This window comes from Ursus maritimus, unplaced genomic scaffold (genome assembly GCF_017311325.1).
Source record: "Ursus maritimus isolate PB19 unplaced genomic scaffold, ASM1731132v1 scaffold_15, whole genome shotgun sequence".
NCBI classification, from domain to species: Eukaryota; Metazoa; Chordata; class Mammalia; order Carnivora; family Ursidae; genus Ursus; species Ursus maritimus.
Genome location: NW_024423897.1, coordinates 51842985 through 51869800, shown reverse-complemented (window position 1 = coordinate 51869800; position 26816 = coordinate 51842985). Strand labels below are relative to the sequence as shown.

Here is a 26816-nt window from a genome sequence, read left to right as displayed (position 1 = left end):
AATAACGAAAGCAGTCAGACTTAAACCCTTATCCCAATGACCTCAGTCACGAAGCTGAAAATCCATGTGGGAAGAAGTAAGTACCGTATTAAATGGATATTACTGGTGCTGTACCCATAGTTACTTACTGTTTACCCAGAGTTCCTTACTCCAGCTCAGGAAAAATAAGTAAATCAATAAATACAGTGAAATAGTTTCAAATGGTTCCAAACCATCTTCCTTACTGTACCCCTAAGCCACCTCCAGATAATGAGACTTTCAGTGTCAGTTTTTTTTTTTAAAGATTTTATTTATTTATTTGACAGAGAGAGAGACAGCCAGCGAGAGAGGGAACACAAGCAGGGGGAGTGGGAGAGGAAGAAGCAGGCTCACAGCAGAGGAGCCTGATGTGGGGCTCGATCCCGTAATGCCGGGATCACGCCCTGAGCCAAAGGCAGACGCTTAACTGCTGTGCCACCCAGGCACCCCTCAGTGTCAGTTTTTATGTAGAATTAGAGGCAGTAATAAAAAGTTGTAACCAAAGGCATTTTCAAATGGATGAAAGAAAACAGACGTCTTCAAATATTAACTGGAAAAGAATCTCTCTGCATAAAACCACTTTAAGATGTTTATAAAGTTTAGGAATGTAAGCAAAGACATGTGATGGAGGACAACCTCTTCAAAATTGTAATACTGCCTCCAAGTTCCTATTTGTAGATTGATGGTCCCAAGGAGATACACAGTTAGATTAACATACTGCGTACCATTGTATATCAAGAGAGCAGGAAGTTCAGCATCATCTACGTGGCAGGCCAGAAAGCTATTAAATCCTTGTATACAGAGAGAATCAATTGTCACACTGAATCCTGACCTTGTGATTGATAGACTCTCTGACAGCCACTTTTCTTTACAAGAGCATTCTGTTTCCTAACATCCAGCCATGTGTTTGGTCCTTCAGTGCACCTGCAGTCAACCTCACATTCTGTCTTCCCTCCCAAAAACTCTTTGGTCTCAAACTTTACCATAGTGGAGAGAGAATTTTGTGATTCTCTTCCCAAGGTCAAGACAAGGATCTTCCAACATTATGCTTTCTAGAGAATCACCTTCCAAATTGACTATTTAAGAAACCCAGAGGGTCACACCTTAGTAGTAGGGCTAAACTAGCTCAGGACAGAGGCTACTGCAGACCCACTCTTAAATAGTTTTTCTAAAAGCCATGAAAAGATTGAACCCATCTGATCTTCCAGTAGCTTCACTGCTTCCAGAACAAAGCTAATGCTCTTTAAAGAAAGATAGCAAAGTTCAGATACTTAACCTAACGGCTCAATATTCAGCATCCAATAAAAAATTCCTAGACATGCCAAGAATCAGGAAAATGTGACCCATAACCTGGAGAAAAAAAAGAGTCAATAGGAAAAGATCCATCAATGACAGAGATGGTAGAATTAGTACACAAAACTTTGAAATATCTATTACAAATAGACTCAATATATTCAAGAATATTTACTATGAATAGAATGGAGAGAGAGAGTGAAGATATAAAAAGAACCAAATGGAATTTCCAGAGATAAAAATTAAAAGAGCTGAAATGAAAACAAAACAAAACAAAACACATTGGATGGGATTCACTGCAGCTGAGACATGGAAAAAGAAAAGACCAGCGAACTTGAAGATGTAGCAATACAAACAGTTCAATCGGTAACATAGGAAAAAAAAGATGGAAAAAAATAAACAAGGCTTCAGTGACCTGGAGATAATATCAACTGGTTTATTGTATGTGTAATTTCATCCCAAAGAACTGTGATTTAGTGGGAGGGGAGGAGAGGAAGGCAGAAAAATGTCTGAAAAAATAATGGCTGAAAAAATTCCAAATTTAATAAAAACTATGAACCCATAGATCTACAAACTGTAATGAACCCCAAGGAGGATAAACATACACAGAAAATCACATCAAAACACATTACGATTAAACTGCTGAAAAACACTGTTAAAGAGAAGATCTTAACATCATCCAGAAAAACAAGGCATGTGATGTATAGAGGAACAAAGATAAGAATGAAAGCAGATTTCTTTTCAGAAATGATGCAAGTCAGAAGACGGTGGTATGGCATCTTTAAATTGCAGGATGAAAAAATTAAATACAGTCAACATAGGGTTCTATATCCAGCAAAAATCTCCTTTAAGATGTTCAACTTAAGGGCTGCCTGGCTGAGGAGCATGTGACTCTTGATCTTGGGGTCATGAGTTCAAGCCCCACATGGGGTGTAGAGATTATTTAAATAAATAAAACTTTAAAATGTTCAACTTAAGGTGAAATAAAGGCTTTTTAACACAAAAGCTGAGAGACTTTGTAATGGAACATCGCTGAAATAATGTTAAAGGAATTCTTTAAGCGGAAGAAAAATAAAACCAGATGAAATCTTGGAACTACACAAGGGAATGGAAAACACAAGAAGTGGTAAATATGTGGGTAAACATGAAAGTATTTTATTTTCATTAAAAAAAATTCAACTAGGGGCGCCTGGGTGGCACAGCGGTTAAGCGTCTGCCTTCGGCTCAGGGCGTGATCCCGGTGTTCTGGGTTCGAGCCCCACATCAGGCTCCTCCGCTATGAGCCTGCTTATTCCTCTCCCACTCCCCCTGCTTGTGCTCCCTCTCTCGCTGGCTGTCTCTATCTCTGTCGAATAAATAAATAAAATCTTTAAAAAAAAAAAAAAGAAAATCTTTAAAAAAAAAATTCAACTATGTAAAGCCAAAATAACATGTTGTGGGTTTTATAACTTATGCAGAAGCAAAATGTATGACAACAATAGCACAAAGGATGGAAGGGGAAAATGGAAGCATACTGTTATAAGGTTATTACATAACATTCAAATATGATTTAAAGTAGACTTGGTAAGCTAAGGAGATTTGTTGTATGCATTAGCACAGCCTCTAAAGACTACAATGTAGAAGTATAGCTAATAAACCAATAGCAGGAAATAGGGGGAACACAGAGAACAGATGAATACAGAACAAACAGCAAAGGACAGACAGGCAAGTTGGGGAAATTGTTAAGGAAAAGCAGCAGACTGCTGAGATGCTGGGCACCACGAGAGAAGAACAGCTATCTTTCAGATGGGCTTATTGTTGAAGAAAGCAATGATCACCGAAGGAACAGGTAAGGATTAGAGAATCATTATGGAATAGAAATGGGAAGCTTTTGCTTTTTGAAACATTTGGACTCAAGATCCATCTCCCAACTTCTCAGAGTGTTAGGGGTTGCTGTTTGTGCCTACTCAGATGGACGCACTTTCTTTCCTCAGGAAGAGAAGTGTTATTTACAACTGTTGTGTTAATGAACCCCAGGGCTCTGATGAAAATGTACTCTGACCTCTTACACAACATTTTTACTTAAGCCAGCGCAAAGGAAAGAGTGGACATTGAGATAGCAAATGGCTGCCTTCCACTCTGTTCCTTTTAAAAATCAATAATTATTTTTTTCTTCTTAAGGAAGCTGCATCTGGCTTTACGGAATTTGGCAGAGTTAAGCATCCTGTGTTAGCTATTTTGATATTTAAACATGAGTAAGATTGGTAAATGGCAACTACAATGGAACCATTTGAGTAAGAATGGAAAACAGTGAAATGGAACCATACACATTTTGTTACATTTTTAGTAGAGTATTTTGCCCACCTACTCCAATGTAGTCATACAGATGAAAACATGAAGTTATGTGATCCAACACAATTTTGCTGTTCAAACATTTGTGGAAATTTCTGTATAATTTCTTATTTTGAAGTGTTAAATCTTATAGAATTCCTTTATAACAGTGTTATATGGGGTTTGAATTCTGTTATGACAGGATTGATCACATAGAAATATGTGTAGTGGACACACATCTGCAGTTATGTGCTGAAATTCATCTTTGGATTAAATTTAGAAAGGTGAAAGATTAGATGCATAGCTTTTCATTTATACCTCATCCTTAGAAAAGAGCCCATTTTCAGGCCAGATCCAAGATTATGTCTTAGAAATGTGTGTGCATCTGAAGCATGCTTAAGAAGACAGTTCTTGCCATGAAGGCTGTTGACAGAATAACCTGAGTATATCCAGGACAGTAGTGTGGGCTTCTAACATCATGGGAGACTATATGCTCCCAGAATATAATAAATTGCTTGATAATGCAATAGGATGACTTGTTAAAGAATTCAGTAATGAAAGTACCTTTCATGAATACAAGCCGTATTGAGTTATTTCACAAATATTGGCTTAGTTTATCGCATGTGTAATTGTTGGCAAGTTTTGGATAAGGAATTGAAGTTAATAGAGGCAAGTGACTTGTCTAAGAGCTCATGCTGACTGAGTACTGGCACGTAACAATCCATCAATATATTTTGCTAACTGCGCTAATGAAGTAGTGTAGCAGATCTTTCATTTCCTGATTGAATGCTCACAAAATGTATACATAAAGGCAATCATGTCTGCCATAATACATGACAGTGTTAAAAAGAAGAAAAGCACAATAGGGAGGTTACTTTTAGAAAACTGTAGGACCTGGGTAGCCTTTTGAATGGTACCTCTGAAAGCAGAGAACCATGAGAGACTATGGACTCTGGGAAACAAACCAAGGGTTTTAGAGGAGAGGAGTGTGGGGGGGATGGGCTAGCCCTGTGGTGGGTATTAAGGAGGGCACGTATTGCATGGAGCACTGGATGTTATACGCAAATGATGAATCATGGAACACTACACCAGAAACTCATGATGTACTGTATGGTGACTAACATAACAAAAATTTTTTTAAAAAGGGGAAAAATAAAAGCAGATCCTATGCGTGGGAGCTGTCCCTGGTGCTGAACCTGTCATTAAGCAAGTAGGTAATAGGAGGCCTTCACCAATTTTTTGTACATATTTATTCTGGGCTCCTATTACCAATTACAATACTATTTTTAAAAAAGATTTTATTTATTTATTTGAGAGAGCGAAAGTGAGCAAGAGAGAGAGAGCATGAGCTGTGGGAGAGGTAGATGGAGAGAGAGAGGCAGACTCACTGCTGAGCAGGGAGCCCGATACAGGGCTCAATCCCAGGACCCTGGGATCATGACCTGAGCCGAAGGCAGATGCTTAACTGACTGAGCCACCCAGGTGCCCCACCAATGACAATACTATTAAAACAAATTATATTTATAAAATATTTTCCCATTTTGAACATTTTAAAGACTGTTTTAGATTACAACGTTGAGTTATTTATGCAACATTAAGTTTACGTTTTAAAGTGTACAATTCAGCATATTCTAGTATATTCACAAAGTTGTAAAATTATCATCACTATCTAATGTCAGAACATTTTATTATCACAAAAGGAAATTCATCCTCTCAGCCTCTGGCAACCAGGAATCCACTTCCTGTCTCAATAGTTTTGCCTATTCCAGACTTTTCATATAAATGGAATCATACATTGTGTGACCTTTTGTGACTGGCTTCTTCCTGTAACATCATGTTTTCAAGGATTATCCATGTTTTAATATGTATCAGTACTTTGTTACTTTTTATTGGCAGACATTAATCCATTGTATGGACATACTACATTTTATTCATCTATTTATCAGTCAGTGAACATTTAAATTGTTTCTACTTTTTAACTATGCTGCTATGAACATCTGTGTACAAGTTTTTTGTGTGAACATGGTTTCAGTTCTCTTGGATACGCACCTAGGAGTGGAATTGTTGGGTTATACGATCTTTTCAATATCTTGAAGAACTGCCAAAATGCTTTTCCAAAGTAGATGCACTATTTTACATTTCCCGCCAGCCATGTATGAATATTCAAATTTCTCCACATCCTTGCCAACATTTGTTATTGTCTGTCTTCTTGATTTTAGTCATCCTAGAAGGTTGTGAAATTTCACAACTGTGAAATTGTGTCTCATTGTGGTTTTTTACTTGTGCTCACATTTCCCTAATGACTAATGATGTTAAACATCTCTTTATGTACTTAATGGTCATTTGTTATCCTCTTTGGAGAAATGTCTATTCAAATCTTTTGCCCATTTTTAAAAATGTGGGTGCTTTTTATTGTGGAAGTGAAAGAGTTCTTTACGTATTCTGGATATGAGTCCCTTATCAAATATACCATTTGCAAATATTTTCTCTCATTCTATGGGTTGTCTTGTCACATTCTTGATGTTGTAAAGGACTATTTTCAACACAGTGATCTTTCTCTGGTTCTTCCTAATCCTTCCCTCAGCAACTCTACAAGGGTTTGTAATAGATTGTAGTAAGAATTCCAATATCTGTGCTCTTAGTAGCACATTATGAAGCAGGGAACTCATTTACAATACACTTGTTGGGAAATATCATATGAAAGAATATTTTTAGTGGTTCTTTGGTGAAAGGCTTATTTGTCAAACTGGATTATACAGAATATATGACATCTGTTACCTGCAGGAGAAGAGACATGACTCAAATCCTGTACTTTTCTTATTATACTAAACCTCCTCTCTTCTTAATACAAACTCTGCTTGAAAATGTTGCCAAGAAAAAAAAAAAGTAAATGGAAACATAGAACTGTTTTCTATCCTAACAAATATTAAGCTCTTATTTTCAAATTCTGTTCTTTGGTAAGAAAATATATTTCTTTTACACAATCAGAGAGAGATTAAACTATTCTTTAATTAGAAAATATTACCTTCTGCAAGAGGTTTTTTCCCCCTTAGTGGAAAGCGGAATAAGAAAAATAATCTAGTAAGTTAACTGAGGTAGTTTTGTGCCCTTGAAAGGTTCTAAATGCATCATTTATCCAACACCTACATTGAGCTGAAGAGATATATTCTAACGCTCACAGCCCTGAGCCAAAAATATATCTCCCCTCTATTGGCAGTTCTCCACTATGTGCTTAAGTTAAGAGAATCTTCTTCCTCTTGCTAAAATCAATAATTGCTATCTACATAACTGAAGAATCATTCAAATATTTAAAGCTTAATTTGTTTATAGGGTAAATTATATTTATTAAAATTTATTTTTAAATGCTTATTTTGTTGGACAGAAATGAGACTGATATAGCAGTTTTGTGTACAAATAACTGAAATTCCCACTTAATTTATGTAGTTTTCACCCTAGTATCCCAAAGTCATAACAGTTAGGGTCATTTATATTTTATCCAAATAATTCTTGTAGAGATTTGCTTTTTAAAATAAATACAGAGTGGAAGTCAGAAGATCTGAGTTCTGTTTTTGTTTTAAGATTTTTTTTAAAAGTAATCTCTGCACCCAATGTGGGGCTTGAACTTACAATCCTGAGATCAAGAGTTGTAGGCTTCACCTCCCAAGCCAGCCAGCGCCCCCCAGTTCTATTTTTGGTGTCACTGTGATCTCTAGAAGACGGTGAGCTGCTGCATGAATGATTAACTAAACTTGGGTTTGAACTTTCCTCTAGTGCTATCACCAGAATTACAGTAAAGCAAGAGTTTTTTGTTTTGTTTTGCATTGGGTTTTTTGTTTTTTGTTTGTTTTTTAACCACTGTTCACTACTGGGTTATGGGGAATTCATAGTCAACAACAAAAGCCTTGACTTAAGAGTTGCCTCAGCCAAGTCACCACTTGGGGCATTACCCTGTTCTACATAGCATCAGAGAGATGAGAGCATTCCAGACGCATGGGCTCTGTCAACCTCCACCCTCTCATTTGTCAAAAATTTCAGAGCAGGCACAGAGCTGATGAAGTTCACAAAACCAAATTTTGGGAAGGATTCACTGGAAATAATTATGAGACCTGGGGAACAAATTTTCTATCACCTGGTGGTCTAGATAATGTCACTCTGCTGGGATGTCTCCAAGAGCAACAATCATAAAGCATTGGATAATCTAGTAACAATCAGACACTTTGAAATGCTGCCAGAGCTAACTTCCATTAAAGGAACAAGAGGAAATTAAATTTCAAGAAAAATATTTTTTTAATTTCAAATGAACGAAGCAAATATTTACTTCTTACTTACCGTGTGCCAGGAACCGGGCCAGTCTTTATCCAAGGAGATCACATTCTAATGGAGAGACTAATGGAAAACAAATACTGATAAAACTGTTTTATACCTATCTACATTTGGAGCCAATGGAAATGGAGAAATTAATTCTCACAGGCAACTGGAGAGTGGTAGAAGTTATAGTTTAAAAAGCCGGGTGGACCAAATTTGTGAAGAACCTAGAACGTCACATCAATAATAAACAATGCGGAACAGTCATTTGAATTTTAAAAGAATGATTTGGGGGGTGCCTGGCTGGCTCAGTCAGGAGAGCATGTGACTCTTGATCTTGGGGTTGTGGGTTCAAGCCCCACCCTGGGTGTAGAGATTACTTAAATATAAAATCTTAAAAAAAAAAAAAAGAATGACGCAGATGGAAGCATGGCAAATGGAAAGAGATAGAGCAGAGATGCAGAGACAGGGAGACCAGTGAGAGGATTAATTGGAGATAGGAGGCAAAGAAGAGAGGGAGTTAATACAATGAAGCCTTTTTTGATAGCCTATGTAAAATGGCATATCCTATAACTCACGACCCCTTACTCTGCCTTTTTTTCCCCATAGAACTCATCACTAACACACACACACACACACACACACACACACACATACATGCATGCACATATTAGCTATTGTTCATTTCACTAGTAGAATATAAAATTCATAAGGAAAGGGACATGACTGTATTAACTGTTGTATCCATAGTGCCTACCATGAAAGATGTGATACGGGATGAAAGAAATGTCTAACTTAATAAGTGGATTTGATATTAACTAAGATAGGAAATAGAAAAGCAAAGGAAGGTTTGCAATAGATTCAATGTGAAGCATGAGGATTTCGAGGTGTCACAGTGAACACATAGTCTGGAACTTGGTAGAGAAGATGGGGCTGGAGATTGACATTTGGAAGTCATGGGTGCTTAGGTACCGGTAAAAGAACGGATTTCTAATTAAGGAGACATGATACACTTCATGTTCATCCCAGAGTTTTGTGTGACTTCTGGCCACCAGAACTGTTGTCTTCATCACCTGCCTCACTACATGGGACTTGAAGATAATGTTCTATAGCTGTTAAAGCCATTGGGAATGCTGTTCCTCTGGCCGTGCCAAATACAGGGCTGCTTGGCTATCGCTGTCTGCTCTGTGATGAACTCTAGTTGATTTCAGAGGTGACAATGTATATGTGTTTTCAGTCCCTTGGAGAGTTTTAATATTGTCCACTGGCCATGTCTGCTTTTCCATAAGCCACTTGAAATAACCGCTCCCTAAACATAAAACACACACACACATACATCCATGACAAATCATGTGATAAACCTTGAAATGAACAATGAATACCACAGGAATAAGTAATTTGAAAACTCAAAAGAGATTCAGTGGAAATAAAGGTGTTCCACAGTTCAATAGTTAAGACTCTTTAGCAGGCAGCCAGGGCATTCCTTGTTATCTAGTGTCACTAGAGCCCACATATTTTTGTTCTTTAAAATAACAAGGGCGTAATGGTTTTGTAGGAAGCATAACCCATGCCTGCTCCCTTCTCAAGGTATTTCCCAATGTCATTTTCAGTTAACAATTACCTGGATGTGATAAGATAACTCAATTTGACTGCCTGAATGTATCTTGAGCTCTCACACTTCGCTCAGTGATTTGATAGACTTCACACGTTTCATTGGAAGAATAAACTACAGTAAATTATACTCTACTGGCTTTTGAGCAAATCTGAATCATATAGTGTATTAAATCTCATTAGGAGTTGGATATGGTGAATATCAAACATTTGTTAGAGGCTATTTGTTATAAGTTAAGACTCATCTGTCGATGTACAAATTGGATGGATTATAGTGTTCGTTTATTAAATATTGTCATTACATTTCATTTATGATGGGATTATTGTTTATATGACTATCAAAATATACTTTCCCAATGTCCTCTATGGGTTATGCTCCTATCAGGAAATATTGGCACTTTAGAATGGCCATGTCTGTACTCAGAGCCGAAGTAATTCTGAACCTTCTACATAGCCAAATGATGACTCTATCAGACACCCTCTGACTGCCTCACCGGCCTCCTTCCTTCTAAAGGCACCACTCACCTCCTAGACTGTGCTCCTTCCAGCACTTTTGCTGCATGTGTCACGGTGGCTGAAGTCTGAGTTGAAGGCCTAGGCTTGATGTCTAACAAGCTCTATGGCTCGGAGCCCTGCTTCTGGGCTTGGATGAAATGCTATGCAGTGCAGAATGTACTCTAGCCTCCCAAGTGGCCACAGAGGGGCTGGATGATGTTACCCAGCACTGTGGGTGAATCAGCTTTCTGTGGATAGGAAACAGGAGGTGGGGCTGGGGGAGTCAGGTGGGCAATGTCTTCCTCCCATGGAATACCCTGAGATGCAGGTCTTTCTTGCAGCCCTTCTGGAGGCCTCCAACGTGCCAAGCAAGCATTAACTGGCCTTTTTTTTTTTAAGTTTTTTTAATGGAGAGGTCGCCAGCATGGTAACACATTATATCACTTCTCATCACCTCCTTCCTTGCTTCATTTATTTTCCCTCTCATATTCGTTCTTCTGGGTCTTCACCTTCTGTCATGGATTGAACTGTGTTCTCTCCAAAATTCATAGATTGAAGCCTTACCCCGAATGTAACTGTGTTTGCAGATGGGGGCCTTTACAGAGATAATTAAGATTAAATGAAGTTATAAGGGTGGGGCCCTGATCAATAGGACTGGTGGCCTTATAAGGTATAGAAGAGACACCAGAGTGCTCCCTCTCTCCCTCTCTCTCTTTCTCTTGCTCTCTCTCCTCGTGTGCAGAGGAAAGGCCATGTGAGGAGACACCATCTGCAAGCCAGGAAGAGAGCTCTCACCAGAAACCAACCCTGACGTCACCTTGATATTGGACTTTCAGTCTCGTGAGAAAACAAATTTCTCTGGTTTGAGCTACCTAGCCTGTGGCATTTTGCTACGGCAGCCTAGCAGACCAACACAACTCCTAAATCAAATATAATGTTCCGCTTTCTTGAAGACCTGCATTAAGGCTATGACCATAGTGACACCTGGGTGGCTCTGTCAGTTAAGTGCCTGACTCTTCATTTTGGCTCAGGTTGTGATCTCAGGGTCATGAGATAAACGCTCAGCATGGAGTCTGCTTAAGACTCTCCCTCTCCCTCTGCCCCTCCCCCCGACTTTCTCTCCTTCTCTCTCAAATAAATAAATCATTAAAAAAAAACTGTATAAAAATTTTTAAAAAGGCTATGACCATAAAAAATGTAGAGGACAATTTTAATTTGAACTTTTTAATCAATAAATTCCATTTTAGTGTGCAAATTCCAGGAGCTTAAACACTTATCTGTATTTTTTTTAAAAAGATTTTATTTTTTCATTTGAGAGAGAGGGGAAATGAGCAGGGGGGAGGGGCAGAGGGAGAAGCAGGCTTCCCACTGAGCAGGGAGCCCAATGCGGGGCTCAGTGTCAGGACCCTGAGATCATGACCTGAGCTGAAGGCAGCTGTTAACTGACTGAGCCACCCAGGCGCCCAACCCTTGTCTGTATTAATGAAGATTGTTTAGGTCAGCATTCTCAAAATGTGGCCTGGCGACCCCTTCAGTGGGTCTATGAAGTCAAAATCAATTTCAAGATCAGTTTTTAAATACCAAAATGTTATTTGCCTTTTTCATTCTCAATCTCTCATTAGTGTATTGTGGGGTTTTCCAGAGTGCGTTATTGTAGCTGTTTGAACGCAGAAGCAGACCTGAAAATCCACTTCCCTTCTCTTAAGCCAGACATTACAGAGATTTGCAAACACTGAACCAATGCTATTCTTCTCACCATATTTTTTGGAAAATAGAGTTATTCTTCATTAAGATGATATGCTAATGTATCATGGGTTTATTTTTCAAAAGAATTAGTACATATTTTAGCTTTTTTTTTTAAGATTTTATTTTATTTATTTGACAGAGATAGAGACAGCCAGCGAGAGAGGGAACACAAGCAGGGGGAGTGGGAGAGGAAGAAGCAGGCTCATAGCGGAGGAGCCTGATGTGGGGCTCAATCCCATAACACCGGGATCACGCCCTGAGCCAAAGGCAGACGCTTAACGACTGCGCCACCCAGGTGCCCCAGTATCTATTTTTAAAATCTATCAATCTTAATATCTAAAACAGTAAATATCAGTCTACTGAACCTACATAAACAAAAGCTCATTGAGGTCCTGGGTTAAAATGTAGGTTTTATTATCATTGGGGTATGGTGAGGCCCACAGATCACAAGATGACTGTCATTGAAGGAATAGTTTGTTCCCAAGAGTAGGAGGCGTGCCTTGCCAGACAACGGCCACAGGGGAAGCACCAGAGTCAGTCAGGAGGCAGGAGAGAAGGGAGAGCATAGGTTTTATGTGTTTATCACATAAAGGAACAGGTGAGTCAGGGTAAGCAAGTTTAGGATTGGTTAGTTTGAATAAATTCAGTAGGCTCTAGGGTGTAGGGGCTGTCCTGTGTTGTCCACTATTTGGCCCTGGGGTGATTAGGATTGGGGAATAAGAGCCCTATGAAAGCCTGATAAAGGTTGGGGGCATGGTAGGGACTTTGGATTGGTTAGTTTGCATGTGAAAGGTGAGCTCCCAAGGGAGTAGTTTGTTATCTCTCGAGATAAGCTAGCCTGCGCCTGCAAGGTCTCAGACGCCACAGTGTCAAGAACACAGAGAACAAACTGGTGGTTGCCAGAGGGGAGGCGGGTGGGGGATGGGTGAAACAGATAAAGGAGATGAAGAGAACACTTGATCAGCACTGAGTAAGGTTTTCAAGTGTTGAATCATTATACCCTACACCTCAAAGGCTGTTCTTAATAGTTTTTACGAATGTAAAGAATGTAGAGATAGGCAAAAGACAACACCTTTGAGAACGACTGGGCTAGGTAATGTACAAGAACGAAGAACGCCCCAAAGCTCAATGTCTTAACACAGCAAAGGGGATTTTTTTTCTTGTGCATGCAGTCTTCACACTTTCGAAAGGCAGCATACAAAGAGTAACTAAACACTTAAAAAAAAAAGCCAAAATGTTAGAATGAAAGAAAATTGCTTAAATTTAATTATCTTAGCTTACTGAGAAACTCCTTTTTATCCTTACTTTTTCCCATTTTTTTTCATGAATTAGTGAAATTTCATCACTACTTAGAAGGAGTTCCGGGACTACATTTGGAAGTTCCTGATGTCTAGATGAATTATGGATGGGGAGACATGAAGGGAAGACCCTAGTTTGTTCATAGGCTGAGACAAAGAACCTGGCAGAGTGGGGAGGTTGGAGACATTGGAAAGAGACCCTTAGTGGAAATCCTGGAGGAGGTGAAAGGACAAGAGAGGGAACAGTATGAGACAGGAGGACAGACAGACAGACACATCTTCCTTGGAAACTGGCTGGAAAGGAGGGTGAGAGGGTGCTCTTGATGATAAGTTAGTGGAGTGAAGGAGAGAAGCTGTGAGAGTCTGCCTCTTTTTTTTTTTTTTTTTTTTTTTTTTAAGATTCATTTATTTTAGAGGGGGGAGGCAGAAGGAGAGAGAATCCAAGCAGATTCCCCGTTGAGCATTGAGCCTGGCACAGGTCTCGATCTTACAACCCTGAGATCAGACCCGAGGCAATCAAGAGTGGGATGCTTAACCGACTATGCCACCCAGGCACCCCGAGAGTCCACCTTTAATGGTGATGGTTTTCTCTGTGAGTCACAGCAGGGTATGAGGAGAGCTTAGGGGCCACAGCAGGACTTGGGGAAGGACGGGGACCAAGAACAAACAGCAGGTGATGAAGCAGAACTGAGGCCCAGCAGACTTTAGACCTTAAACAGCAATAGCATGAAACCCATGGTGATTTTCTGACAGGGCTTCTTAGCTCTGACATTTAACAGAGTGGGGGTTGGGTGAGAGTAGGGAACTGATGTTTATTGAAAGGCTGCAGTAGGATAGTTGAGGGCACGGCCTTTGAGGTTAGCTGACCTGGGTTAGAATCCTGACTGTCACTCACTTTCCTGTTCTGTGAAATGGGGCCAATAATAGGCTTGTGGTGGTGTTTTCATGTGGGTAATAATGGTTTTGAGGAGTGAGTTGAGGACTAAAGGACTTAATATATGCTATGGATTTCCCTTCCAGGTCCCCAGCTCCACCTAGCTTTTGTGTTTTTCTGCTTGAGTGAGTGTTGGGCTCTTGAAAAGCACCAAACTGAGCTCCTCTCCTGTCCTCGCCCATTTCCTCTGAGGGCTTGATGTTCTCAGGGTCCTCCTCACGGATGGTGGGTGAATAAGGGGCAGGTACGCCCGGCTCTTTCCTATTGTCTTCTCAACCTGTATTTTGGCATAATCTCCAAGTCCTACTTCCCTTGGGCCTTCAGGTTTGCCTCTCAATTGTCTATTTTATTTTTTAACTTTTTCAAAGATTTTATTAATTTATTTGAATGAGAGAGAGAGAGAGCACGAGCAGGGGGCACAGGGAGCAGCAGAGGGAGAGGGAAAAGAAGACTCCCCTCTGAGCAGGGAGCCTGACATGGGACTCAATCCCAGGATCCTGGAATCATGGCCCGAGGTGAAGGCAGACGCTTTGCTGACTGAGCCACTCAGTGCCCCTCAATTACCTATTTTAGAAGTAAATTACACCCTGCCACCAGACCCATCCTTTCATCCATGTGCCCTCTGGGTAGCTACCTCTGGATACAGGGAAAGATCACAGATGTAGAAGATGCTAAAGAAAAAAGCATGAAAATATTTTTCAAAAAAACTCCCTTGTTTCACCTGTTACCTCTCTTAATTCTATGAATAGCTGTTCTCATCCCTTTAATATGCCCAAGTCTGGTGCTCAGAGGGGTTAATAACGTGCTCAGGGTTGCACAGCTCTTCATCAGTAGTAATTCAGTTCTCTGTGCTCTCCCTGCTAGGTGCTCTGCATTGCCTGGAAGGGCCACTCTGGTCCAGGTGGGGGGCTGGAGGGATGGCGGCACTGGAGGGGTGGGGAATGGGGGGTTGTAGGAGTTGATGAGTGAGTAGCTGCTCACTGTAAACACAGAAGCAAGAGGAGAAGGGAGCTCTGTGGGTAGAGAAGGGGGAACTGATAAACAGGGAGAAAAGGAGGAATGAAGGGGCTGGAAGTCCCACTGAGACTGATGAGCGAGGAGGAGAGGGGGGAAGGAGCCGTGACTTCTGACAGAGAGGGGAGTGTGAGGTCGACGAATTTAAGGGGGTTTACTTCCAGATGATGACAGGTCTAGGGTGTACCATTGGACAAGGTTGCTAAAGAGAAGATAAACACCATGGGTGGGGAGGCCACTCTGAGCTGTAGTTTCAGTCGTTTGTCCGTTGGTCTGAGGGAATGTTGAAATGATGATATCTGGTGTCAAAGTCCTTTATAAATGTTTGAGAGTGATCCTGGAGTTGATAAAGGTTCTGTAGGGGCCAGAGGAGCAGAGACCCAGGGCTGATGCAAGGCAGGAGCCCCCCGGAAAGAACCTTGGTTTTTAATTGTAGCAAGTGGCAATTCTCATACACGATTTAGCAATCCCAAGGGAGGCGCACAGGGCAGGAAACAGACCTTCTCCAGGAAAACCAGCTGTTAAGTGTCAGCACTGGGACTCAGATGGCGTCCTGACTTGATCCATGCTAGCTGCTGTTTTCCGTGAGAACCTTGTTTCTCTACGCTAGTTACAGTAGTACAACCCCTTAGAAAGAAAACGTATAGGCTCTACCTAGAAAAGGAAGAACATCTCTCTCCGTTTTCTTCATCCAACTCTTTGCTACAAATGTTCAGGCTGCAAATAAATGTTGGGGGTCCCCTATTGGGTGGTCAGGAACTGGTCCAGGAGAGGTTCTTATGCTGCCACCTAGTGTCCATGAATGGACTTAGCCACAAAGCTTTGGCTATAAATACATACACACATATTTTTAAGTAGCCCTACACCCTATGTGGGGCTTGACTCACTACCCCGAGATAACAAGTCACATGCATGCTCTACTGACTCAACTAGCCAGGAGCCCCAAGGCTATAAATATTCTCAAAAATAATTTATTTAAGGAAACTGCAAGTAACGGATTAATTTTGCAAGAAAATAGCTGTTAAAACACCTAATATTTCTCTCTCCCTACCAGATAGATTTCTTTTTTTTTTTAAGATTTTATTTTATTTACTTGACAGAGAGACAGCCAGCGAGAGAGGGAACACAAGCAGGGGGAGTGGGAGAGGAAGAAGCAGGCTCTGAGCAGAGGAGCCTGATGTGGGGCTCGATCCCAGAACGCCGGGATCACGCCCTGGGCCGAAGGCAGATGCTTAAAGACTGAGCCACCCAGGCACCCCCCAGATAGATTTCTTAACCTGGCTTCTTGATTACACGGGGGACTAGACCAAGACCAGTTCAATGAACTACTTCATCCCACAAAACAGAAATTATGACCTTGTGAAGTCCAAGGTTATTGTAAATTAATACTTTTCATAAGGTCTTGGCTCAGCTGGTAGAGTGAAAAGATCACTAGGCTTGGTGCCAGAGGTGTCTGAGACATTCAGGTCTTGACTTGGGGGAATGGTGCATGCAAAGGCGCTTCACAAACTCTAAAGTGCCACGCAAACGTATTAGATAGCACTGTTATTTCACAAGCACTATTCCCGGCCCTCCACATGCCTCCCTTCTAATCCTCATAACAGACCTATAAGAATGACTATCTAGATTTTATATCTAACGAAACTGAGGCTCAGCGAAGTTAACTGACTTGTTCAAAGTCGTATCTCCTTTTCCCTTTGCTATCTACATTGCCACTGTGATACTGATATAAGGAATTAATACTAAATTCATTCAACAAAATTTGTGAGTGATCACCGGTACCATCCACTGGGTTAGGAACAAGGTATATAAAGATTTATGAGTGTAAGGAACTGAACGCTTGTGTCCAACTTAAGTTCATATGCTGAAGCCCCTATAATGTAACTGTATTTGGAGACAGGGCATCTATGGAAGTAATTAAGATTAAATGAGGTCATAAGACTAGGGCCTTGATCCAATATGCTTAGTGTCCTTATAAGAAGAGGGAGAGACACCAAAGCAAACCACCCTCCGGCCCCATCACCCAGGCCCTGTGAGCACACACATTGAGGAAGCAGTGGTCAGCAGGCCTGGGACAGAGCTCTCCCCAGAACTCAACCAGGCTGGCACTCTGATCTGAGACTTTGAGCTTCCAGGCTGAGAGAAAAGCAATTTCTGTTGTTTAAGCCTCTCAGTCTATGGTTGTGTTTTGTTGTTTGTTTCTTGTTTTGGTTTTTTTTAGAGAAAAAGAGAGAGTGTAAGTGCATGAGGCAGGCAGAGGGGCAGAGGGTGAGAGAGAATCTTAAGCGGGCTCTACGCCCAGCGCAGAGCCCAGCATAAGGTCAATCTCACAACCCCGAGATCATGACCTGAGCCGAAATCAAGAGTCAGATGTTCGAGCCGAAATCAAGAGTCAGATGTTCAACCAGGTGCGCCACCCAGGTGTCCTTGTTTGTGTTTTAAGGCAGCCCAGCCCAAGCTAACTAAGACAATGGAATGTACTTCCCTCCAGGTGCTTCCAGCGTGGTTAGGGAGATCAGTAGTTAAAGCTGCAGTGATAGATGTAGGACTACCTCATTCTCGAAAATTTAGAGGGACTGCTGCTTTAGGTGGATGGGAGTGGCATTGACAGATGGCCACTGGTACATTTCTGAAACAAATACATTTCAGGGAGATGACCCCTTGCTTACAGGCCCCTCATCACTGAGATACGTGACTTTCTCACAGAACGCCATGGGCCTTCTCTGAGTGGGAGACTGAAGGTGGTCTTGGGCTCTGGTTCAAGAGCAGAACTTTTGGTGCTCAGCTGCCATGTATAGTAAATGAAGAGGTTTTGACTAGTTGCCATCTAAGGCAATCATATGAATATTTTTTGCCCACCTACCCCTGTAAAAGAGTTTTGAAAAATGGAAACCATTTCCACATTTGAAAGTTGATATCTAAAATTTTCCATTAGAAATTTAGTTTTACAGGACATGATTTCCACTGTATTATAAATGATTACCGACATTTTAAAATAAGAGCATCACATGACTCAAGTTTCCAATGGAATCTAAATAATATATTTATTAGAAATTCACTGTCGTTCATGAAAAAAGACTACGATTTTACATCATTCCTTTTTCCCACTGGAATCTCCTTTCCACTCCATTCTCCTTTAACAGAACTTTATTTAATGCAGCATATTTTTATGTTGGAAAGCCTTTTATTATTTGAAATTATTTGAAAGTTTTATCTATACTTAACAATTATTAATAGTAAATATTTGATTAAAATATGGTGTAAGGTTTGATAATTATTACACATAGTCAAATTCTATTGATATATCTCTTTCAAAATCTATTGGTAAATGTTATTTATTGTTAGAGACAGAATTTAATCTCGATTCTATTCCTAATCTCAGGTTTTACAGATACAAGCACTGAGAAACAACGTTTTCATAAATAGATGAAAATGGATTTCTGTCATAACAAAACCATTCAATTCTTTCAGCTTCTCAATTTCATGCTAAAAGTATCATAGTAATCTCTCATGAAGAACTTTATTTATTTATATTTATTTTTAATTTAAATTCAATTAATATATAGTGTATTACTAGTTTCAGAAGTAGAGTTCCGTGATTCATCGGTCTTATATAATATCTAGTGCTCATTACATCAAGTGCCCTCCTTAATGCCCATCACCCAGTTACCCCATCCCCCCACCCACCTCCCCTCCATAACTCTCAGTTTGTTTCCTATAGTTAAGAGTCTCTTATGGTTTGTCTCTTTGATTTCATCTATTTATTTTTCCCTCCCTTCCCCTATGATCCTGTTTTGTTTCTTAAATTCCACATATGAGTGAGATCATATAATTATCTTTCTCTGATTGCCTTATTTCGCTTAGCATAATACCCTCTAGTTCCACCCACATCATTGCAAGTGGTAAAATTTCCTTCTTTTTGATGGCTGAGTAATATTCCAGTGTGTGTGTGTGTGTGTGTGTGTGTGTGTGTGTGTATGTGTGTGTATACACGACATCTTCTTTATCCATTCATCTGTTGATGGACATCTGGGCTCTTTCCATATTTTGGCTATTGTGGACATCGCTGCTACAAACATTGGGGTGCAGATGCCTCTTCAGATCACTACACTTGTATCTTTGCGGTAAATACCCAGTAGTGCAATTGCTGGGTCATATTTTTAACTTTGCTCTATTTTTAACTTTTTGAAGAACCTCCATACCATTTTCCAGGGTGGCTGTACCAGCTGGCATCCCCATCAGCAGTATAAGAGGGTTCCTCTTCTCTGTATCCTTGCCAACATCTGTCATTTCCTGACTTGTTAATTTTTGTCATTCTGACTGGTGTGATGTGATATCTCATTGTGGTTTTGATTTGTATTTCCCTGATGCTGAGTGATGTTGAGCATTTTTTCATGTGTCTGTTGGTCATTTGTATGTCTTCTTTGGAGAAATGTCTGTTCATGTCTTCTGCCCATTTCTTGACTGGATTATTTGTCTTTTGGGTGTTCAGTTTGTTAAGTTCTTTATAGATTTTGGATACAAGTCCTTTATCTGATAAGACATTTGCAAATATTTTCTCCCATTCAGTAGGTTGTCTTTTGGTTTTGTCGACTGTTTCCTTTTCTGTGCAAAAGCTTTTTATCTTGGTGAAGTTTCAATAGTTCATTTTTGCTTTTGTTTCCCTTGCCTTTAGAGACATGTCTAGCAAGAAGTTGCTGTGGCTGAGGTCAAAGAGGTTGCTGCCTGCGTTCTCTAGGATTTTGATGGATTCCTGTATCACATTTAGGTCTTTCATCCATTTTGAGCTTATTTTGTGTATGGTGTAAGAAAATGGGCCAGTTTCAATCCTCTGCATGTGGCTGTCCAATTTTCCCAGCACCATTTGTTGAAGAGACTGTCTTTTTTCCATTGGATATTCTTCCCTGCTTTGTTGAACATTAGTTGACTAGAGAGTTGAGGGTCCATTTCTTGGTTCTCTATTCTGTACCATTGATCTATGTGTCTGTTTTTGTGCCAGTACCATACTGTCTTGATGATTACAGCTTTGTAATAGAGTTTGAAGTCCAGCTTTGTGATACCACCAGCTTTGGTTTTCTTTTTCAACATTCCTCTGGCTATTCAGGGTCTTTTTTGGTTCCATACAAATTTTAGGATTATTTATTTCAGCTCTGTGAAAAATGTTGATGGTATTTTGATAGGGATTGCATTGAATGCATAGATTGCTCTGGGTAGCATAGACATCTTAACAATATTTGTTCTTCCAATCCATGAACATGGAATATTTTATTTATTTTTAAAAATTTTATTTTTAAAAAAAGATTTTATTTATTTGAGATAGAGAGCAAGAGAGAGCATGAGCAGGGGGCAGAGAGAGAGGAAGAAGCAGGCTCCCCACTGAGCAGGGAGTCCAATATTGGGCTTGACCCCAGGACCCTGGGATCATGAGCTGAGCCTACGGTAGATGCTTAACTGACCAGCCACCGAGACACCCCGAAGATTTTATTTTTAAGTATAAACGTGGGGCTCGACCTCACAACCCAGAGATCAAGAGTCGCATGCTCTACTGACCAGCCAGCCAGGCGACCCTCATTAAGTATTTTAAATCATCAGCTACCAACTTAAGGTTCTTCTTCAAATCTGTTCAAAACAAAGACTTAGAAACCACCTAGATTACAGAAGGATTCATTATCCAGTCATGAGAGCAAGTCCCCTTCTGGTTTCTGGGCAGCACCACCTCATTTATAAACACTCATTCTAAGATAGCGTTCTTGCCATGAGTTTGTCACCTGGATGACATAAGATGCTGCCAACCTTTCCTACTCATACTCTCTGCTTTGGTCTCTTAAGACTCTCCCTCAGGAGCAATGCTTTCTTTGAGTGAAGTTATCATCACTCTAATAACCCCACTCTGGGCTCTGAATTAACATATTGGCCAAAACACTCCAGTGAAATATCAAAATATCCACTCTTAGGAGAAGAAAAGGAAAGACACTAAGCCTGAATGCAAGTTTTTGGTGTCTTCTATGGGAGGCTTGTCCAAAAGCATAGTTTAAATTGTACCTTTGTTTTGATGCTCTGGAATAGCACCATCCAATAGAAACATAATGAGCCACATATGTAATCTAAAATTTTCTAGTAACATATTAAAAAATTAAAAAGAAACAGGTGAAATCAATAATGTATATAATGCAATTCATTTGGCCCTTGAACAACACAGGTTTAAACTGCACAGGTGCACTTAAATGTGGCATTTTTTTCGATCAATATAGTACAGTACTGTGGATGTATTTTCTCTTCGTTATGATTTTCTTAATATTTTCATTTCTCTGGCTTACTTTATTATGAGAATATAGTATATAACACACATAACATACAAAATATGTGTTAATTGATTATTTATGTTATCACTGAAGTTTCTGGCCAACAGTATGTTACTAGTAGTTAACTTTTTAGGGAGTGAAAGGGTATACTTGAATTTTTGATGGAAGGAGGGGGTCGGTGCCTCTAGCTTCTGTGTTGTTCAAGAGTCACCTGTATTTCCAAAATACTATCATTTCAACAGTCAATATAAAAAAATGAAAATGAGATCTTTTACATTCTTCTTGTTTTTTGGCCCTAAGTCCTTGAAATCCTATAGTATTTGATACAGACAGTAAACCCTGATGCTGACATTTCAGGTACCGAATACCCACAGTGGACTAGTGGCTACTGTACTGGACAGCCCAGCCCTTGAGGCACACGCTGTAGTGAGATTTGGGATGGGTTAGAGAGGTCTTCTGTTTTTGTAAAGTAAGAATATGGTGAACAAGCAGTTTCTGGAAAGGAAAACAAGCCTCTCCATGCCCAGAGATAGCTTTGAAAGGTATTTTTGCCCCAGGGCTTTTGCAGTATAACTGTACGAAGGGGCCCTGGTATACCCCAAGAAATAGAGGTACCTCAGTTTGAAGACCACGATTTTAAGGTAGATTCTAGCTGCCACAGTTTTGGGGAATGATGCAATGATGATGAAATTATACATTCCTATCTTCTGAAGAAAGCCTAGTCCTTCTAAAAACCAAGTAAAAAGAAAAATTCACAAGACAAAATGTTAGCCAGAAGATCCGGAAAGCCCTTGTTACTTTGTCAGCAATATGCTCGTATGATTTTTAGGGTAAGGTTGACAAGCTACCTTATCACAAGTAGAGAGTTTTGAGTAATGACAGGGTGATGTTTTCCTCTCTTAGCGTGATGGAGATAAGATGGGGTTATGTGTGAGTCATCAACCTAACATCAGACTACTTGAGGAGGGGAAGCTTTCCTATGCTATGGCATGGAAGTGACAAAGAATCTCTTCCTTGCCTTAATTTTTTTGGGAAACCTCTTACAGTTTGCCCCTTTGGCTTTTTTAAAGCTCCAGTGTGCAGTATGAATGATGGGCTACCTTTCCAAAGGAACCCATGTGCTTGTCCTAAGAGGCAAGTATAAAGAAGTAGTTTATGGTACCTTAGTTTGCTTAAGGCTAAGGCTTAGGCTGCGTAAGCGGCCTTGAGAAAATCCCACAGACTGGGCAGCTTAAACAGCAGAAATTTATTTCTCACAGTTCTGGCGGCTGGAAGTCGAAGTTCAGGGTGCCAGTATGGTCAGGTTCTGGGGAGAGTTCTCTTCTGGTTTGCATACTGCTGACTTCTCCTTGTATCCTCACCTGGCAGAGAGCAGAGAGGGGAAGCAAACTTTCTCATGACTCTAAGAAAGGCACTAATCTCATTCAGGAGGGCTCCAGCTTCCTGACCTCATTTAATTCATCTTAATTACCTCCCAAAAGCCTGCCTCCTAATACCATCATATTGTGAAGTAGGGTTTCAACATGTGAATGGGGCGGGGGGGAAACACAAACGTTTAGTCTGTATCACCAAATGTAGTCACTTTGGGGGTTAGGGGTTCAACATATGAATTTATGGGGGAGACATTTCAGTCCATAGCAGATATTAAGGTACGTAAGAGTATGGAATTTCATTTCAGAAGCTCTCTAAATAAATTAAGATTATCACCCGCCTGGATGATTTCTTCAGGATGAAATTCTATTTAGCTGGAGGCCAATAACTCGTTTAACATTTTCCAGAATCCCAAGTCTTTGCATAACATCATTCTGTCATCTCCTTATATAAGTTTTATTTTCATGATAAAACAAATTTCACTATCACCCATACTTCTCCCAAGAAAAACTCTTGGGGACAGTTTTGGGGGCTTTCCAGGTAAGTTAATACTGCTGCAAGATATTTTTTCTAATGAACTATTTCCCTTAATTTTTTTCTATTTAAAGTTATTTCTTTGAGTTTCAGAACTGCCAAGACATGGTATGCAACCCCCCCACCCCGCCCCAATCCTGTTTAAAGTAATGAGCATTCCACAATCAAGGGGTATGCTGGAAAAAAACTTTTCGAATAAAAATTGGCTATTCCTAGAGTAGTTAATTTCTGAGTGAAACTAACGATACTTCCTTTCAAGCTTAAGAGGTACATAACCTATGAAACTAGAATAAACTAAAAAGTACCTTTCCTGTTAATACTTTTGAAATTGATGTACAGAATATACTTGAAATCTATTTTTTTTATTGCTGTGACATTGGGAAATTCCACAGAGTAAAAATGGGAGGTGTTCTGACTTTGCTGTAACATGTGATTTTATGGTACTGAATGGGGGGGGGGATATGCATCCAACTTGCACTAAGTTCCTTACAGAGCATTAATCAAACTAAGAAACACACACTCTAAATGGTTCAGCCCTGTTCCTCATGAAGTTATTACAAATAAGGGCTGGCTTTTTCTAAGAAAAGGAACTCTGAGTCTTTCATGAATTAACTATTTTAGGCAAGGCAACTGAAGAGGTAGTTATATCAATACAAGGTGATTCAAAATGTAAGTTACCAAGTCTAAGGGCTTACAAATTATAATGTCATCATATAACTTTCAGTTATCAAACTAGGAATGAATCAAGGGGAAGCCGGAAACTAATTGGGATTGTTCTGGTGATGTTACTATTTAGCCTTTTACACAGGATTATAGATTTTTGTTATTATTTATTCATCCTGACCTAAGAATAGGCCAGTTGTAATTATATCACAGTTCGTAGGTTTACATCTCACGATTTCCTCTACGAAACTCTAATTTTTGAATTATTTAGTTTAACACACTTGCTTTCTAATAATTTGGTCCTGTAATGTCAGTAAAAATTTACATCTCCAATGTGCAAATATTAAAAATGTATGTGTTTATTATGTGCACTACAAAACATATACACAATAGGAAGTTTAAAAAGGTTAAAGATGAAACACTGAAATTAAACATTTCTATCAAAGTGCAAAATAAGAGCAATGTGACTAGATATTCTTCATTATTTTGGAAAGTCTTGGTTTAAGTTTGTGATGTGGTGATTTGATTTTTTCTATCTAATAGACTTCATTTTTTGGAATAGTTTATATTTATAGAAAAATGGAGAAAATAGTAGAGTTTCCATACACCCTGCACCCAGTTTCCCCTGCTGATAACATCTTACATTAGTATGGTACATTATAGTTAATGAACCAATATTGATACATTTTTTTTTTAAGATTAAAGTCTGAGAGAGAGAGGGAGAGCACAGGAGGGTTAAGGGGGAGAGGGAAAGGGAGAGAAAGAATCTCAAGTAGACTCTGTGCCGAGTGTGGAGTCTGACCCAGGGCTCAAACCCATGACCCTGAGATCATGACCTGAGCAGAAACCGAGAACTGGGTGCTCAACTGACTGACCCACCGAGGTGCCCCAATACATTATTGTTAACTAAGGTGATAGTTTACTTGACTTCTTTTAAGGAAGTTGTTTTGTTTTGTTTTGTTTTGTTTTGTTTTGTTTTGTTTTGTTTCAGGATCCCATCCAGGACACCAGATTTACATTTAGCTGTCAGTCCACCTCCTTAGGCTCCTCTTGACTTGACTGTGGTATTTCTCAGACTCTTCCTGTTTTTGATGACCTTGACAGTTTGAATAATACTAGTCAAGTATTTTGTAGGACACCCCTCTAATGGTATGTGTAATTTGTCCAATGTTTCTGTCATGATTGGACTGGGGTTACAGGTTTTTGGAAGATCACAGAAGGGCACAGCCATTTTCATCAGATCACATCTATCAAGGTGACAATCCATTGACATGATTTATTGGTGAGCTCAGGTCACATGGTAACTTGTGACTCATGGAGAAGCATTCATTCTCTAATAAGGTCCAGTAGCAGCCAAAAGCTGTTTCTCAAAAAGGAGAGTAACTTCCACAGAGGATAGCAGGGCTTTGGTCCCAAATTCTAAGATTTGCCTTGTGATTCACTTACAGATGCTTCCAAAGACTCCAAATAGTGTCTCTATCTGCCACTGCCACTTCAAGCTCCATTTCATCTACTGCATCCTACGACCCCAATAGCAGAGCAACTTACATAATAGCCTGGACCTGTGACAGAGACTTCTCTTTTCTCACTAGGTGTTGTGCCTCTTCCTTTGGTAGTTACTTCCTTTAGTAACAACTTGTCCTTCACCTTAGAAGTGCTATCTTGATATATCCATGCCACTGGACCCCTAGTAATATCCCTGAGGAGGAAGGCCCTTGAATTTTGGAGGATTTATTTTCCATCCTCTGATGTGCAAATATCTTACCAATATGTGCACAGTAATTGTTACTTCCTGCCTACCAGGACCAATGAGCATATTATCTTCAATGTAATGGACTAGTGTGATTTTCTGTGGAAGGGAAAGGAGGTCTTTGCAGACTAAATCATGACACAGGGCTGAAGAGCTGATATATCCTGTGGTGGGACAGTGAAGGTGAACCTCTGGCCTTGTCAGTTGAAAGTTAATTCCGTCAGGTAGACTTTTTCAACAGGTATAGATGGGAAAAGCATTTGCCAGATCAATAGCTACATACCACATCCTAAGAAACTTGTGTTGATTTGGTCAAGCAATGAAACCACATTTGGAATAGCAGTGCAATAGAATCACCATGTAATTCAATTTATGAAAATCTACCGTCATTCTCCAAGACCCATCTGTCTTCTGCACATGCCAAATAGGTAAGTTGAAAGCGATGTAGTGGCTATCACAACCTCTCCAACTTTCAAGTCCTTGATGGTGGTGCTAATCTTTGCAATGACTCCAAGAGTGTGGTAGTGCATTTGGCTTACATTTTTATAGGCAGAAACAGTTCTAGTGGCTTCCATTTGGCCTTTTCTACCACAACAACCTTCACTCTACAGCTCAGGGGATCAACGTGGGGATTCTGATAGTTGCTGGGCATGTCTATTTTAATTACACATTCTGGAATTAACCACAGGATGTTTTTAGAGGCCCACTGGGCCTAATGGAAGATGAACCTGAGCTAAAATTCCATCAATCACTTGACCTCCACAAGTCTGATTGGTAGACACAATGATGTTCTGGGTTTCCATGAATCAGTGTCAAGTTAGAGCCATTGTCTACTAATCTCCCAAAAGTCTGATTATTTCCTTTCCCCCAGTGGCAATCATCCTGGTAGATGGCCATAGGACCTTTTGGGGAAGGCTGGGAACAAATTAATAATATACATTTTTCGCAATGGAGCAAGGTCCTTCCCCAAGAGGTTGGCCTCTCCTTTATTCAAAGAGTTCTGAGTATATAAACTGGCTCAAGTATGGAAAACAACAGAGGGGTTGTGACGATCTGTTCTGGTGGTGCAAGTTAGGACTTCTGTTTGCTAGACCCAGAACTCTTCTGTACATTCCGAATATGAATTTAGTGGATTTTCCATTTCTTTTTTTCCCTATTGGCCAATGTCATAA

At 39.9% G+C, this 26816-nt stretch overlaps 1 long non-coding RNA gene across 2 annotated transcripts in view; it reads right to left on the bottom strand.

Annotated features, from left to right (window-relative positions):
* Positions 1-26816, bottom strand: part of LOC103662232 — a 37379-nt gene that overhangs the window by 7995 nt on the left and 2568 nt on the right. The window contains exons 2-3 of one of the 2 annotated variants that reach the window (XR_005834883.1): positions 22489-22687; positions 7951-8007 (exon numbers count right to left, since the gene is read on the bottom strand). This is a non-coding gene — a long non-coding RNA (uncharacterized LOC103662232). The remainder of the gene's footprint in view (positions 1-7950; positions 8008-22488; positions 22688-26816) is intronic. The other variant, XR_568381.2, reaches the window with a different exon arrangement.